This window comes from Mauremys reevesii, linkage group 11, assembly GCF_016161935.1.
Source record: "Mauremys reevesii isolate NIE-2019 linkage group 11, ASM1616193v1, whole genome shotgun sequence".
In the NCBI taxonomy this organism is placed as follows: Eukaryota; Metazoa; Chordata; order Testudines; family Geoemydidae; genus Mauremys; species Mauremys reevesii.
The window spans coordinates 47315244-47331184 of NC_052633.1; positions in this window are offsets into that span (position 1 = coordinate 47315244).

The window sequence follows — 15941 nt, forward strand, 5'->3', positions numbered from 1 at the left end:
ACACACCAGTTCTGCAGTTCAGGACACATCACTTATTCCCCGGTCCCTTAGGTTGCATGGCATAGGAGCAGTATTGCCAATTCCAAGCATCCAAAAATCAGAGTCCAGCCCAAAAGAATCATGTGATTAGTTTAGAAGTCAGGGGATTAAAAAAAAACCTAAGGCATATTCTTTTTCTTTGCCTTCCATTTTTAAGCCTTCAGGGCCCACTTGAGTCATATTCTCTAGCATTTGTCTGCAACTATGAGGATGAGAAACTAACTTCGTTTTTTTTAATGAAAGCTGAGATTCTTCCAGAGTCCCATGGCTGTAGGAGCTGAGTCTTTAAGAAAAACAGCAAATATTGCAAGCCTTTTGATAAAATCTCAAAAGTTGTCAACACTCTGAGTTTGGAGAGGGATGGGCTAGAAAGTCACACACTCAGTCTTGGGCATTGAGTTGGGTGGGGGCCATCAAAATGTTTTCAGCCCCTCCCTCTTGGTCTGGTTGATCTGACCCTGCACAAAATGCAGATGAAAAGTATACTTTGGAGGGAGCGAAAGTAACAGTGCGAATTTAGGTCACAAGACCCATTTTCTTCCATGCTTCACTTGTTTAAGTTTCTGCTGCCGCAATTACATTGGAATTTTTCTGTCTTTTGGCCTGATCCAAAGCCCATTTGAGTCAGTGAGAGTCTTTTGATTGAGTTCAATGGACTTTGGATCAGATGCTAGGTGGGGAGGTGTTTGCTGTTAGTTCTACTTTAAAAGGAAATGTTAATAATTAAGGCCAGCTCTGTCGCTGACTTCATAGATGACTGACAGGACATTTGTTCATAAGGATGACATGACAAATCATGTATGTGCAACCTTCCTGTATATATTGTTTATGAACATCACAAGTTGCCAGTGGCTAGAGATGTTTCTTTCTTGCCTTGTTTACAAACTTAATGAATAGGGTTGTGAAGCTGCATATCTGAGTGGCGCATTTTAGTATAGACTCAAAGTATTTACAAATGGAGGGCTCAAAGACCCATAGGTCCCTTCCAAGTCCAGTCCTAATACCTCTGGCTACTGTAGATTTGCAGCACTGGGTTCATGCCTCATTTAAGCAATAAGACAAGACAGACAATACATTTCACAAATAGCTGAAAATGTGACCTTATCTCTACTAGAGTCTCCCTCTCATCCATCTACCTGACATCCCTGAATGGGTGAAACATAAGTGTTAAAATGAACTGTGAGTGTCACAGAAATAAAACCATTTTTAAGTCTGGGGGTGCAGTAGATATTCTGCCCTCAGCTGTGATGACTTTTCAGAACATTCTGGCTACCATTAGCACTCCCAGGAATGAGGCACTGGAATATCAGAAACACTAACCTAGTTCAAACCAAAATGGCATTCTTGGTGCAATTGACTTCCAGAGGGAATAAGGCCACACTCTCCTAGTCTGGTTTGCCCATATGCAGATATGCGGTGAAGGGTTTTTGTTTTTTTAATACCGAAAGGTACCAGGTTAGCAGCTGTTTAGATTCCATCTTCTCGCTAATGTTAATGGTATTTGCATCAGTGTATAAAACAGAAATCTGTAACCCGGGATTCCCAAGCTGCATGCATCTCTTTCAATGTGTCTGGCTCAGTGGAATGTTGGCAAATGGTTGAACACATTGTGTTTGTAGCATCTGCTGGCATCTTTACTGTGTGCAACCAGCTGCTGAGATGTAATTCGTTATACAGCAAAACAAAACAAACAAAACCTCAACCCAAAAGAACTTTACTATATATATGTTAAAACATTGTATTGATTTGTTTATCCTTTCAATTAATTCATAGAAACCTTTTAAAACTCTACTTGAAATCAAACTCTATGTACATTTTCAAAAAGCGATAATGCAATTCTACTGGCACTAATGATTCTGTTCCATGCACAGGTGTAAGACAGATGGTGGAAATAAGTGGTATTGTGCCAAAAAAGAGAAGTTTCAAACCCCTGATGTGAACAGAGCTTGGGTGGGAATGCACTGGTATGACTCCAGCTTTTGATTCTAGGTGCAATGAATTTGATCTTAACCTAGCACCTAGTTTAGAGTATTTACATCACAATGCATCATTTGTTACAGTTGGGGTAGCTGCCAATTTCAGTTTAGAAGATACCCAGGAGAAGGTAAGTATGGAAACTGAATTGCTGTTTACCTGTTTCTCAAGTCTCAGCTATGGATGTTTTGCAGTTACTATGCTGCAGCTAACAATACAGCCATCTGGACTTTTGTTAATGACAAAATGTCATAGCAGTCCTCTCTATTCCCTTGTATCATAAAACATACAGCCACCCCGATCTATGTCTAAGTATAGGGCAGATTCTGCTTTTGTTAAGTCAATGGAAAATGTCAAGTTAAAAAAAAATCAAAGCAGTTTTATTCAGCATGGTTTTGGTTAGCTAATTCTACTGGTGTCTGAATGCAACTCGCTAAAGATCATTACATGTATAAGCGGGCAAAGGTATCTTATGCAGGGGAGCTGCTGTTTTTCGACAATGAAGTTCCTAGCTGGAATGTCAGCTGTGATCAGATTTAAGATACACAGGTAGTGAATGGGCCAGGGAATGGGGGGAAAGACACAGTTGAAGAAGACCTCATTTTTTAAAATGGCCACCGATTTTGAATGCCTGTCAAGAAACATTTTGAGGACTGGAAAAGATGCCTCACCATGAGAGATGCAAGGTGATCAATCTGTTTAGCTTAGTTTTGAAGGAGAGCTTAATAGGTGACTTGATAATGGTATGTAAGTATCATCTTCTTCTTAGCATATGCGCAACATGCCTCAGATGGCATATGACCAGGATACATCACCGAATTTGGTCTGCTGGTTGGATCATTTTCTTCCCTGGGTTGGGTGCGATGTAAACTCTGATCCCTGCTCACCCACATAAGTATCTACATGGTGAGATTATTTCTGAGGGCACCTTAAACTAGTAGGCAAAGGCAATAACAAGACTCAATGGCTGGCAGTTGAAGCTAGATAAATTCAGACTAGAAATAAGATACAAAATGTTAATAAGATAATTAACCATTGGAACAAATTACTAAGGGACTGGATGGATTCTCCATCACTTGAGATCTTTAAGTCAAATTGGATATTTTAAAAATATAATACTGTAATTCAACCAGACATCATTGGGCCTGATGCAGGAGTTATTGGGTGACATTCTGTGGCCTATTCTATGAAGAACATCCGTTTAGATCATCTCAGTACCCTTTCTCGCTTTAAAAATCTCTGTGTTTTCAGAGGTGCTGAGTACCTGCAACTCACATTGACTTCAGTTATAGTTTTCTCTGCTCAGTACCTCAAGTCTTTAAGCCCAAGGTGTCTCAAGCCAGGCATCCAAAATCAGTGGCCATTAGAAAACCTCTTTAGGCTCTATAGTGGTGCAGACAGAACAGAAAATATTTGGGAGAAGCTCTCAGCTGGTGCAAAGCTGATGTTCTGGTTCATGCACCATCACCTTCACCCAAAACTGATGCCCATATATCAGGGGAAGTGGTATGTCAAATTCTATGCTCTGTTAAATGGGTGTGCAATCAGACTAACTTCACTGACTTCCAGAGATTCCTGCCTATCTAACTGCAAGCAGAATTTGGCTCTGTACCATCATTTCTGGGGAACATAAAGGGTAAAATATCATTTAACATTCTCAGATAAACTAAAACATTAATGTACATTTAAATATTCAAATACTTTAGCAAATCAATTTAATCAATCAATTTAATGTCATCACTCAAACACTTTTGCAAAATATGCATGTTAGTTAAATATGCATGCACAATTTCGGAAACTCATTACATTCACAGGTTGCAGTGGGCTAGCAAGCAGATACAGAGTTCAGTTGATCCATGCAAAAAATTGTGACTTTTTTTTCAGGGGAAATTTTTGTCATTCTGTTCCAGATTATTTTACAATCCAGAAATTTAGTTTTCCATGAAATCTCAACGAACTGGTCATCCACACACTGAAAGAATGAAAAATATTAAACCTGGTAAGTTTTGCTGTAATTTTTGTTAAGCATTTGAATATGGTCAAACTAAGGCATTTTGCTGCCCAGGATGAAAAACATATTTTGGGCCTCTCACTGCCCCTCCCAAAGCAGCTGAGCCCCCCTCCAAAAGCTGAGCTACACAGCAATTCCGCACCCCCTGTAAGTTGCTGCCCAGGAGTCCACCCTGCTTACCTGCTTCTAAAACCGTCCCTGAATTTGAAAAAGGAACAATCAACGATTGGTGGAAGTCTGTCTAACTTAACACTTAGGGCTAGAATCAGATCTCACTTAAACCAGTTTAAATATAGAATCAGAGTATCAAAGGGTCAGAAGGGACTGCAAGGGTCATCTTGTCTAACCCACTGCCAAAATGCAGGATTTGTTGTGTATAAACAATTCAAGACATGATTATCCAGCCTCTTTTTGAAAATCTCCAGTGAAGGAGCTTCCACAACCTCCCTAGGCAGTCTGTTCTATAGTCCTACTGTTCTTACAGATTTTAAATGTGCTATGCTATAGTTTGAACCCATTGCCTCTTGTCCTGCCTTTTGTGGCAAGAGAGAACAACTTTTCTCCATCTTTTTATGGCAGCCTTTCAAGTATTGAAGACTGCTATCATATCACCCCCTCCACCCCTAATTTCCTTTTTTCCAAACTAAACATATCTAGTTCTTTCAGCCTTTGCTCATATGGCTTGAATTTTATCCCTTTGACCATCTTTGTTGCTTGCCTCTGGATCCTTTCCAGTTTCCTCTATATCTTTTCTATACACGCATTTACTTCCATGATTGGATGGTCCCTGCCTGGGCCTTTTCCTTCAACAGGGATGATGGACAAGAACACCACTTGCACTCCAAACTCTTTTATCCTACATAGTCTGCAATGATCTGCTCAAGGTTATTCTTGGCAATATCGTTGGTGTCCACATGGAGAAGTAGGAAGGAGTAGCGGTCCAAGGGCTTGATGAGTCTCGGCAGACTCAATCGCATCCTGAATTCTAGTTCCAAGCAATCAGCACATTTCTCAGGATTCCTGGTCTGGACAGCAGATGGATGATGGTCCCCCTTAGAAGGGAGTCCCCAATAATCACCAACCATCTCTTTCTCTTGGGAGTGGTGGTTGTGGAACCCCCATCCCTAGGACAATGCATCCCATGCCTTCTGGTTGACGGGGTCTCCTTATGATCCCTTACCCCAGATGACTCTTCCAAGGCATTCTCAGCAGAGGTACCTGTACAGAGAGCCTGAAAGTGGTTGTTTACCTCTATTGGTTCTCCTCCTCCTCCCTCTGGAGGTCAGACGCTGCCAGTTTTCTTCCCTATTCTTCAGTCTCCCCTGTGATGCCCTCTCTGATTCTTTGGCATGCTGTGCCCGCAGTACCAAATCCTGACTTCATTTTCTTCATTTACATCAAGTCTTCATTTTCTCTGATTCAATGCAGGGTCAATTCTTGGGTCTCTAATCCTTTAACCTTTTCTTCCAGTATGGAGACCAGCTTGCACTTTGTACAGATGAAGTCGCTTCTATCCCCCCAGGAGAAAGATAAACATGGCACATCTTGTGCAGGTCACAACAGCTATCCATATTTTCTTCCTTATAATGTATCCAAAGCCTCTTCAGATTATGTATTTACTGCTTGCAGAAGTCTGAAAGGCAAAAACTCTGTGGGGTCTATGGAGTAACTTAGCTTAAATCAGCATAAATATCAAATAGATTTACACCAGTATGTCTGAGATAAGAAACAAGCCTCTAACCTTTAGAGGTTAGAATGACAGAGCAAAACAGTACTATTTGTGAAACTTTTGGGACCCAGTCAGGGGAGCTATAAAGGTAGCTCAGAGCCACCTTTGCCACCCAGCATGAGCTCTGTTAAGCCTGAGCTCAGTACAGCTCAGGATTAAGCCCAGGGTATCTAAACATTAACTTTTGGTTGACCTTTAGATTCATAGATCCGCTATGAAACAGGGGACAGCTAAATTAAACTAAACAAAGTCAGTCTGTACTAGAACAAAACCTATCAAACCATACAAAAACAAACTGCATATTTTTGCATTTGCAGTATATCAATGTAACACTTTAACAGACAGCACTGTTGTCTAATGTTAATGGATAACTACTCAAACACTCAAACTTTAAAAACAAGCTACTTGGGGCTGACAGCACACATTAGGAGTAACTGCACTGAAGCCAATGAAATCACACCAGAGGTCAGAGTGATTTAAGTGAGCAAAGGGTGAGGCCTTTTGTATTGTTCTGTTTGTGTTTAAAAGGACAAGAGGCACTTTACAATGATGTATTGGTTGAGTTGGTTGGGAATTTTTTTCATTGGAAAATGCCAATTTGTCAAAAGTGAAAAGGCTTGTGGAAGAGGAACAAATTCCCAGTTAGAAAAAATGACATGAAGCATTTCAGTAATGTTGTTCTGTTTCAACAGTTTTGGAATGTAATGCTTAGATATTTGTTTTGAATTTTTTTATTTCAATTTTTTTTAAATTAAACTTTAAATGTCAATATTGGAACAAAACGTTTCAATGTTCTGGAAATGAAACATTTAAATCGCCTTGACACTAAAATGGTTTTGAACTTCATTTTGTGGGGAATTTTGAAAGTTTTGTGTTTGTCCCATTCCAGAACAGAAAAAAAAATTGAACTTGTGAATTCCCCATAAAAAAGTGCAATGCCATGCAGTTCTAGTGTTGGTATCATGTAGTACTGTGCAACAGTGCCAGTTTGACCTAAAATCCTGCCCCCAGTTAAGAGATGCAGCACACCTGAGCTTTCACCTGAGCAAAATATACTAATTGTGTCAAAGTAAAGAAGCACTTTTGGGACGTTGTGACCAAAATCTTCCCTGTATTCACACCCTATTGTAATAATTTTTGGGCAAAATATGGCTTGTGAGGTATAATTTAAAAATTAATAACACAATGATCATCAATATTCTTGTGTAACGTATGTACAAAAAGCATATTAAGAGATATGAACATAAGCTGAAATTATTACTACAATGTGTTTGCCAGACAAGTCTGGGGAGGGGGCAAACCGATTTCTCAAAGACAAAGGACAAGCTGACCCGTCTAGCCAGGTGTCATCAACACTGATTGGCAATCACCTGTCAAGAAGAAACTACACCATCTGCTCAAAAAACTCCCTGAGAAAGCACAGGAACAGATCTATACAGACACATGCCTGGAACCCCGACCAGGTGTATTCTATTTGCTACCCAAGATCCATAAACCTGGAAATCCTGGACACCCCATCATCTCAAGCATTGGTACTTTAACAGCAGGATTGTCTGGCTGTGTGGACTCTCTCCTCAGGCCCTATGCTACCAGCACTCCCAGCTATCTTCGAGACACCACTGACTTCCTTAGGAAACTACAATCCATCAGTGATCTTCCAGAAAACACCATTCTGGCCACTATGGATGTGGAAGCCCTCTACACTAACATTCCACACGAAGATGGACTACAAGCCATCAGGAACAGTATCCCCAATAATATCACGGCTAACCTGGTGGCTGAACTTTGTGACTTTGTCCTCACCCACAACTATTTCACATTTGGGGACAATATATATCTTCAAGTCAGTGGCACTGCTATGGGTACCCGCATGGCCCCTCAGTATGCCAACATCTTTATGGCTGACTTAGAACAACGCTTCCTTAACTCTCGTTCCCTAACACCCCTACTCTACTTGCGCTACATTGATGACATCTTCATCATCTGGACTCATGGAAAAGAAGCCCTCGAGGAATTCCACCGAGATTTTAACAATTTCCATCCCACCATCAACCTTAGCCTAGACCAATCCACACAAGCGGTCCATTTCCTAGACACTACTGTGCTAATAAACGATGGTCACATAAATACCACCCTATACCGGAAACCCACTGACCGCTATACTTACTTACATGCCTCCAGCTTCCATCCCGGACACACCACATGATCCATTGTCTACAGCCAAGCTCTAAGATACAACCGTATTTGCTCCAATCCCTCAGTCAGAGATAAACACCTACAAGATCTCTATCAAGCATTCTTAAACCTACAATACCCACCTGCTGAAGTGAAAAAACAGATTGACAGAGCCAGAAGAGTACCCAGAAGCCACCTTCTACAGGACAGGCCTAAAAAAGAAAATAACAGAACACCACTAGCCATCACCTACAGCCCCCAACTAAAACCTCTCCAGCGCATCATCAAAGATTTACAACCTATCCTTAAAGATGATCCCTCACTCTCACAGATCTTGGGAGACAGGCCAGTCCTCGCTTATAGACAGCCTCCCAACCTGAAGCAAATACTCACCAGCAACCGCACACCATACAACATAAACACTAACCCAGGAACCTATCCTTGCAATAAAGCCCGATGCCAGCTCTGTCCACATATCCATTCAAGTGACACCATCACAGGACCTAATCACATCAGACACACCATCAGGGGCTCGTACACCTGCACATCTACCAACGTGATATATGCCATCATGTGCCAGCAATGCCCCTCTGCCATGTACATTGGCCAAACCGGACAGTCTCTACGCAAAAGAATAAATGGACACAAATCTGACATCAGGAATCATAACATTCAAAAACCAGTGGGAGAACACTTCAATCTCTCTAACCACTCAGTGACAGACTTGAAGGTGGCAATTTTGCAACAAAAAAACTTCAAAAACAGACACCAAAGAGAAACTGCTGAACTTGAATTAATATGCAAACTAGATACTATTAACTGTGGTCTAAACAAAGACTGGGAATGGTTGGGTCATTACACCAATTGAATCTATTTCCCTATGTTAAGTTCTCCTCACACCTTCTATGGGCCATCTTAATTATCACTTCAAAAAGTTTTTTTTCCTCCTGCTAACGATAGCTCATCTCAATTGATTAGACTCTGCCTGTTGGTATGCATACTTCCACCTTTTCATGTTCTCTGTATGTATAAATATCTCCTGTCTGTGTGTTCCATTCTATGCATCCGAAGAAGTGAGCTTTAGCTCACGAAAGCTCATGCTAAAATAAATTTGTTAGTCTTTAAGGTGCCACAAGTACTCCTGTTTTTTTTGCGGATACAGACTAACACGGCTGCTACTCTGAAACCTGTCAAGTGGTCATTCTTTGGTAACAAAGAGGGCAGGAGCAGAGCGATCTGCATTTTAGCAAACAGCAGCATGGAAGCTCTTTCACCACCAGACTCCATATCTCCACCCTTAGCTGGAAGGAACTTTATCTAGGGGTAACCCTCAGGAAAATGCATTTTACATGGTGACTGGAGCATAAGAGTGAGGGGCAAAACCACCCCGAACATGCTCTCTCTTTCTCCTAAGATGACAGAGGAGCCATCCCTTTGACTTTGGAAAGAGGTCCTGACCTGAGAATTTGGTCAGCAATGTTGATGGGAACCTGTGGTAAGGATTTCACCTTGAACCAAGTCTAGCTTGTTAAGTTTTAGCTACTATCTTTACTTTTCTTGTAACCATTTTTTACTTTAATACCATATGCTTGCACTCATTTAAAATCTATCCTTTTGTAGTTAAATAAACTTGTTTTATTTTCAGTCTAAACTGATCCAATATTGTGTTTAAACTGAACTTTTTGGTAACTCCAGTTAAAGTAGCAAACAGTTGCATATTGACCTTTTACAGGGGTAGCAAACCTTTCAATCTGAACTGTCCAGGAAAGGGCTGGACAGTGTAAAACACACGTTTTTTGGGGGAAAATTTGGGAGTAGGAGTGTGTTGGGGTTCACCCTGCAAGTGGTAACCAAGGCTGGTGGAAGCCAGAGTGTGACTGGAGTGTTGCTGACAGGCGGCTGGGATCAGAGTTGCTGGACCAGGGCTGCAGCTATACCCAGACATCCAGGGTGTGACCTGCATGCTATTAGGCTGTTTGTGAGTGGCCCTGGCTGAGAGCTACAACAGCAAAGCATTGTAAGGCACCCAAGGTTGTGGTGACACAGTCCCTCACTGGTCTGGATTGCACCCTGGAATGTGAGAGATGTGGACAAATGCCCATTAATATTAAGATGAGGCTTCCCCCACACCAAACCCTTATGTGGGAGATATGGGCACATCCCGGCCCCAAACAATGCCCCACCACAAGGAGATGGGATGGGAAGTTGCCCACTGAAGATGCCAGAGGTGAGGGGGAACAAGCTTGCCGTCCTCCCCCTAAACACATTCGATGGACCTTTTTCCCAAGAAAACTACAGGTAGCGCAAGCCTGTTTGGGGGTGGCTTCAGGGTATTTTGTGGGGAGAAAATTGTCAGGGATTTCATAGCGGGAGCCTCCATAGATGTGAATTAATATTAATTTGTCACCTATACTACAAATTGGAATTGTATCATTACTGAGTAAGGGATATTATAACTATGTTGTAGCTGGGTCCCCTCATCAGCTGGGATTATAAAAGCCCTAAATTGTTCTCTTTAACTGCCAAGGAATATTTAGTTTCACATAGAATCATAGAATATCAGGGCTGGAAGGGACCTCAGGAGGTCATCTAGTCCAACACCCTGCTCAAAGCAGGACCAATTCCCAACTAAATCATCCCAGCCAGGGCTTTGTCAAGCCTGACCTTAAAAACCTCTAAGGAAGGAGATTCCACCGCCTCCCTAGGTAACCCATTCCAGTGCTTCACCACTCTCCGAGTGAAAAAGTGTTTCCTAATATCCAACCTAAACCTCCCCCACTGCAACTTGAGACCATTACTCCTTATTCTGTCATCAGGTACCACTGAGAACAGTCTAGATCCATCCTCTTTGGAACCCCCTTTCAGGTAGTTGAAAGCAGCTATCAAATCCCCCCTCATTCTTTGTGGCTCATCTTATCACTAGATGTGGATTTGTTGCTGTGATATACTACTGGTGTATCTGGGAAAATGCTCTTTTTATACTGAGGTTCTGGAACTTTCCAGGGTGTTTTCAATATTTTTCTCACTAGGATTATAATCCACAATATAATTTAAGACATTGTTATTGTTCCTGGAAGGATCAGATTCCCTGAATATAGATGCCTTATGTAAATGGTGTCCTGGTATTCCTGTAATCAGGTATTGTATTAAATCCCTTGGAATTTAAGTTTTAGAAGCAAGGCCTCCACAATGCATGGAATAGATCACATTCAATTCTGATTTCTCCCCAATACTCCACCATCCAGGCCATCCACAAGCCCACTCCTGACTTAGCCTGGGGCATAATGCTTGATTGAGGCTGTTAGATTTAACACACATGGTTATAACTTGCTGATACCTGTTAGTTGGTCTTATTGTCCTTGAATAGCCAAGAGTTAGACTCAGACTCATAGACTTTAAGGTAAGAAGGGACCATTATGATCATCTAGTCTGACCTCCTGCACAACGCAGGCCACAGAATCTCACCCACCCACTCCTGTAACAAACCCCTAACCTATGTCTGAGCTATTGAAGTCCTCAAATTGTGGTTTGAAGAGCTCTGTCTGATAAAAGAAACAGTTTTCTTGTGACATCACCTGCTGTGTTCCTGACACATGCTGGGATCAAGAGATGTTGAACGCTGTCTCGGGTACAGTAGAAATTTCAATAGTGCTGTGAGCTACCGGCACTATGATCTTTGCCTTTCTCAAAAGTGCCAGTCAAATTGTTATCCAAACATGAAACTACCCCCCAAAATAGAGGGGCCTGGATCTTCAGCAGCCAGAGAAGCAGCCACAAAGGTGGCTTTGCACTCCCATGGCTCTGGGCTGGATGTGTGCCAGTCTGGTCTCCTGGCGTAATTTAAAGTAGACTCAGGGCTGCATTCAGTTACATTGGCTGCCAGTGACCCCAAGGAAGCAAAATGGGGGCAACTGGGGAATCACTGGGGCAAAGGGAGGCCTGGCCACACCCCTTCCCTTGGCTGTGCTGTGCATGCTATTTCTGTGCCACGGGAGAAGCCCCCTATGATCCTCCTGGGGTTGGCTTTTTACTTCCACTTTGTAGTAGCAGTGCATCCGAAAGTGGCACTAAGAAGGTGGGAGCCTGGACCAGAGCTCAGCTCAGCTAAAGTTAAACATTCTGAGAAGCCAGTGCCAGTCCTAATAACAACACTGAAGTCTTATATTTCCACTGTAGCACTGAGTGGCTTTCTAGCAATGGGAAGCATTTCTCTGTATAAATAGATAGAGTTACGCCATTGCCTTGCCCATGTCCTGTGACAAGAACCCCAAGCTTGACTCCCAAACCACGCAGGATGACCTGGCCTGCTTGTGCTTGACTCCCAAGGAAAAGGAATGACTTTGGCACAACAACCTGCTGTGGCAAGCCAGCACATGCCCTGGCTTCATAGAGCCCAGCCAGCAGAGAATCGGGAAACAAATGTGCCCAGAATCTGTAAGGGGCCAAGTCTGGATGCAGTCAGGATGACCCCAAGACCTGACAGGAACCTGTTCAGGCCACTTGGGCCCTTGCTACGTCTTAGAATGCGTAGCCGGATCTGCATTCAAGGTGAGGCCAGGCAGATCCATCGCAGTGGGTGCTCATTGATTCTGGCATCGCTTACAACTTTACGGATGCTGAGACTATCTGGACCCTGTGAATCCACACAAGCAGAAACCTACACCAGATCTTGTGGAAACCATTGATGGACCCTTTTATCCCTGGGACTAGTGACTCAGGAGACAGTGCCCCTGGAAGCGGTAATCCAGGGCCACTGGGAGGTGATACAGTTCAGTGTGATTTGTTCCCCACATTTCCCCTGATCCCTGGGGCCAGATGGTTGGCACAGCACTACCCCATGTTCTCTGGTGGGAATGGAAAGTCAGCTTCCTTTCTGAGCATTGCCAGCAAGTCTGCCTACGTATCATCAGTGATGAGTCATTGGATCTGGGAGCCCACTCCAGGCAGTCAAACCCACCCCTGAGCAAATCCCAGATCACAGCAGTTGGCGGGTGGGGGCCACCCCCAGCTTCAGCCCCCCCACATCCCTGATAAACACCAAACAAATGCAGACATGCTACCTTCAGGCTGGGATTACAACTGCTCCATTGACCTACAGCCCAGAGCAAAGGTCCCCTATGGTTGGATTTACACAATGTCTGAACTGGAACTGGCAACCCTCCACGTGTACATCCAAGAAAATCTGGCTAAAGGCTTTATCACTTAATGTCCCACACAGGGGGCCCAGTCCTTTTTGTGAGGGATGTTGTGCCTTTGTGTGGACTATTGGACATTGAATCAGGTAATGATTCAGAACTGGTATCCCCCGTCCCTAACCTCAGAACTATTAGATCACGTGTGAGCCACATGGATATTCATCAAACTGGACTGGACCAGTGGGGGAAGGGGCTCTACAACCTAGTATATATCCAGGCAGGGGATGAGCCATTATGGACACTGAATACTTGGTGATGCCATTCAGACTGACTAATGTCCCTGTAACCTTCAACACTTTGTTAATGATATGTTCAGGGACACTCTGAAGTATGTAGTTGTCTACCTCGACGATATACACATCTTTAGAAAACCATAAGCAGCACAAGTGAAAGATTAGGTCTGTCCTGGAGAGGCTCTGACAGCATGGCCTGTTCACAAAATTAGAGAAATGTACCTTTGACCAAACCACCACAGAGTTTTTGGGATACACCCTCTCTCCAGAAAGCATTAAGATTGACCCATAAAAGGTGGAAGTGGGCAGTCACCTGGAGTACTCAGGAGGAGCAATGCTTTCTAGACTTTGTAAATTTTTTATTGGCATTTTATCCCAAATTTTTCAGGACAAATAACCCCTGTGACAGCCTCCTCCACAAAACCACCAAATTTGTCTGGTTGCTTGAAGTCAGCATGCCTTTGAACAGCTCAAAGTTGCTTTAACCACTGCACTCATCCTGGTGCACCCAGACTCAGTTTGAGCATTTATTATGGAGGCTGATGCATCCAACATAGCCGTTGGAGCTATGCCCTCCCAGAAACATGGACCCCAGAAGTTGCTGCACCTGTGTGCTTACTATTCTTGTAAGCTCACCCCAGCGGAGCAAAATTATGAGATCCTTAACAAAGAATTGCTTGTGATCAAGACTGCCTTTGAGGAGTGGTGCCATTACCTTGAGGGAGCCCAATACCCAGTGAAAGTGTACACACATCACAAAAACGTAGAATATTTACACAAGACCAGGGCACTGAACCAACAATAGCTCAGGTGGGCCTTAGTCTTCTCTTACTTTGATTTTATGATCACCTACCATATGGGAACTGAAAACAGTAAGGCTGCTGCTCTGTTCTGCATGGGGGGAATGTTACAAAAGAGAATAAAGAACTAGCCAGGAACAACCTTAGCTCCTTGAGCCTTGCAATTTTCTTAATGCCTCACTACATAAACCTCTGGTCATCACAATTCTGTTGGCTTTATGGTATGACCAACTAGTCAAAGAGATGACATACCCCCTAGAATGGTCAAGAAGCAGGACCAAGAGGCAATATTTCAAGTGGGGTGGAATAATATATGGCGATGGTCACGTGTATGTTTTGCCAGGGTGTCCCTGGTGGGAGGTCCTGCAACTGTGTCATGACAACACCCTAGTAGGCCATTTTAAAACCTCAAAACCCATCTTCTAGCCTCCGGTTTCTTTTTTATGTCAACACTTGTTATAAGGATCCAAGGGTGGAGATTTGCAGTTTTGGTAGGCCGAGAATCCAGGGTTGTTGGGGTGCTGGGTCTCTGACTCTCTCGTCATCCCCAGTGAAACTAGATGAAGCAACACTTCAATCCTGGAAGGTCAGGCCCCACAGAAAGTCCTATCAGAACACCACCGGTGTACAGTTGCCTGATTGGCTTGCACCCACTACTTAAGCCAGGAAGTAACTCAGAAGGGCTGTCTGTGCAACATGCAGACTCTGTTCTTGCCACATCGGACCGCACTCTTGCCTGAATCCTGCAATTTGCATCTAACTCCTGTTTCCAGATTCTGCTCTGCCTTATTCCTGCCCTTGCTGTCAGTTCCTGCCTTGCTCCTGCTGCATGCTTGATCCGTGCCTTGTCTCTGGCTTCAGCCCCTAAGCGCTGCTCCTGACTGTTGCCTTCCAATTCTGACTCATCTTCTGGTTACCAACTCCAACTTGACTCCCAACCACTTCTCCCAGCCCCTGCCAATAGGCCAGACCACCTGCACACTGGTTCCTAACACTAGCCATCTGTGCACCTGTACCAAGTTCCCATGCACTAAGCTGCTTAGCACCCCTGTGCCCCTAGAAACCCCGTCCAGGCTCTGCACCACTGTCTCCATGTACTTCATTGTAAAACTCTCTGAATCCAATGGTTATATGCCAGCATTGATGGTCATGGATCAAGATGGCACATTTTGTCCCTTGTGACCACTTGCCTTCCACCAAGAAGGCTGCTCAGCTCCTAATGATTCAGGTCATCTGCCTCCATGGGCGTCCTGACAGTGTCAGTTCAGATTGAGGGCCACAGCTCATCTCATGCTTCTGGTGTGAGGCCCTCTGGTTACTAGATGTCCAAGCCTGTGCCCCCTTGACATATCACCCTCAGAGGGATGGCAGGATAGGGAGAGGGCATCAAATCTTAGCACAATATCTAGAATGGTCTGTTAACTATCACTAACATGACTGGTCCAGCCTCCAGCCTCACCCTGAGTTTATGCACAATAGTGCCAGCCATGCTTCCACTGGGCAGAGCACACTTCTCCCAGTCAAGGGTTCCACCTGTGATCCCACCCTGTGCTGCTGATAGCCTCCCTGAACCTGGCAGCAGCCAACTTGGTTCAGCAGATTTACCATATTCAGGAAGAGGTAAGAGTCCACCTCAAGGATGCTAAGAAGGCTTACAAACTGTACACAGACCATAGAAGATAGGAGAGACCAAGTTTTTCAGTGGGCCAGAAAGGATTGGCTATCTGCTAAAAATCTCCACACGAACAGGCCATCTCACAAATTAGACCATCAGTTCCTCGAACC